The sequence below is a fragment of the Atta cephalotes genome (assembly GCF_000143395.1).
Source record: "Atta cephalotes unplaced genomic scaffold scaffold00072, whole genome shotgun sequence".
NCBI classification, from domain to species: Eukaryota; Metazoa; Arthropoda; class Insecta; order Hymenoptera; family Formicidae; genus Atta; species Atta cephalotes.
The window spans coordinates 887729-889988 of NW_012130136.1; the positions used below are offsets into that span (position 1 = coordinate 887729).

General features: G+C 28.1%; 1 protein-coding gene across 1 annotated transcript in view; it reads right to left on the reverse strand.

The window, feature by feature from the left end:
- Positions 1-2260, reverse strand: part of LOC105624094 (centromere-associated protein E-like) — a 49506-nt gene that overhangs the window by 13418 nt on the left and 33828 nt on the right. The window lies entirely within an intron of this gene.

Below are 2260 nucleotides of genomic sequence, written 5' to 3' on the forward strand. Positions count from 1 at the left end.
ATATATATATATATATNTATGTGTGTATATATATATATGTGTGTGTGTGTGTGTGTGTGTGTGTGTGTGTGTGTGTGTGTGTGTGTGTGTGTGTGTGTGTGTATGTATGTATATAAAGATTACAAAGCATCAATTTTAATATTATATTATTGAAAATATTAAATCATATTCGATAACGACTACTATATATTGCGGGAGAAGAATATTGGCGATGGATCGATCACGTAGCTACTGTCGCAAGCTCACTACAGATTTCTTATTTACCGCTTTTCGCGTCTCTCTATCTCGGCTCTATTGAAATTTAATCTCCGCGTCTTAGCTCGCCTGGAAAAGCATTTAAACCAATTACATCCAGCCCGGGTTATCGCGAATGGGAATAATTTCACAAATCTCGCGATAATATTTCTTCTCCAATAACTAATGGAATTTATGGGAAAATGAGAAATTGCCGCTGCAAAGAAAGGAAAGAAATAGTCGGCTTTTCGTAATCCAATCATGAAAGGAAAAACATCTGAATTCAGAGGAAAATGTCTGAACGAGTTAAACAATCTTTAACGAGAAAAGGCAAAAGAATCTGAAGAAAATCAGTCGATTAACAACAACCGATTGTAATTAACCTTTTGAACACGAAAACGAAAGTTTTGTACTAAAAGAGCCAATTAAGCAATGTTGAATTTCAATCTTGGATTTCAATCTCTGCGCGCGAGAACGATGCGTCATTCTGGCAACAGAAAGGATATTAAAATGGAGGGTTCGAGATCAAAAGAGGGGAAAAGTGAACTCATAATTTTCTCACGAAAATACACATGGCGAAACGCGATTTGCACGAGTAGAATATTCCTGGAAGGAAACCTTTTAACATCAATGGAACATTCTAAGATCGCGAAGATTGAAAGAGGGAGTGAATACGAATTTAGGAGGACGACAAGGGAAAGATCAAAAGGAAAATACTGACAGACACTTACTGGCGAGCATAATGGTGGTGGCATTTCCGCCGAGTGCATCCTTCAGCAGCCAAGTGAGCGAAGAGTCTCTGTAAGGGATGTATCTTCTTCCTGGCCTACTTCCGGTTGAGCCTCTCTCAGCGAGTGCGGATATCACGTTCCCTAAAGCCACTAGGCTCTTGTTGATATTCGCACCTTCCTACAAACAATAACAAAACGCGAAAGTAACATTAAAATTATTAGGCTTATTGAATATTTTTATTGAATATATTAATTTAAAATCTTTAGTTTTCTAAAAAAAATTTTTAATATCGATAATTTGCTTTCAACAGGGCTCGGTCTTATCTCAAATAAATTTATTTAAAACATGTATCTTAAATTAAAAAAAAATTAAAACATTATTTAATATTTATTATTTTAAATAACTGCTGACCTATTTCTTATTTAATATTTTAAATAAGTTTTTGAAACTTATTTTATATTTTTTTATTTTAAATAAGCTGTATCCGTTTTTTATCGATTTTGTATTTTAAATAATTTTCTTATTTTATATTTCTAAATAAATTGTATCAATTATGTTACTGATCCGTCAATAAAAGTGACGATGAATAATTAAATTACAATATATTTATGATGAAATATAACATGTGTGGGATACAACAAGATATATAAGATTATATGATCTACATTTCAATTTTCCATTTGTGGTTCACGAAAAGTTAATACTATACTATTAAATATTAATTATAGTTATAAAAAAACTGAAATGTTATACTCACAAATGTATATTCATATATTTAAATAAACAAAATCATTAAAATATTTTGTATTTACTATTTGAAACGTTGATTTAAAATACAATTTCTTATTTTATATTTTAAGTAAATTTTCGAAATCAATTTCTTATTTAAATATGATAAAATAATAAAATAAGAAATTGCTTTCAAAAACTTATTTAAAATAAAAGACAAATTATTTTTTATTTTAAATAAAAGTTATTTTAATGTATTTTTTATTTTATATTTTAAATAATTTCTTGTGACCTATTTTTTATTTAATATTTTAAGTTTCTAAAACTTATTTTATATTTTTTATTTTAAATAAGTCATATCAATTATTTTACTGAGCCCTGGGTTTCAATGTGCTATCGAAGTAAATGATACGACAAATATTGCGATAATCAGTTTGATACTGTCCTACATATTTTTTGAATTGATAATGCAAATCTATCAATAATAGCAGTGTGCATATATATATATATATATATATATATATATATATATATATATATATATATACTAATATAACTTAATTTA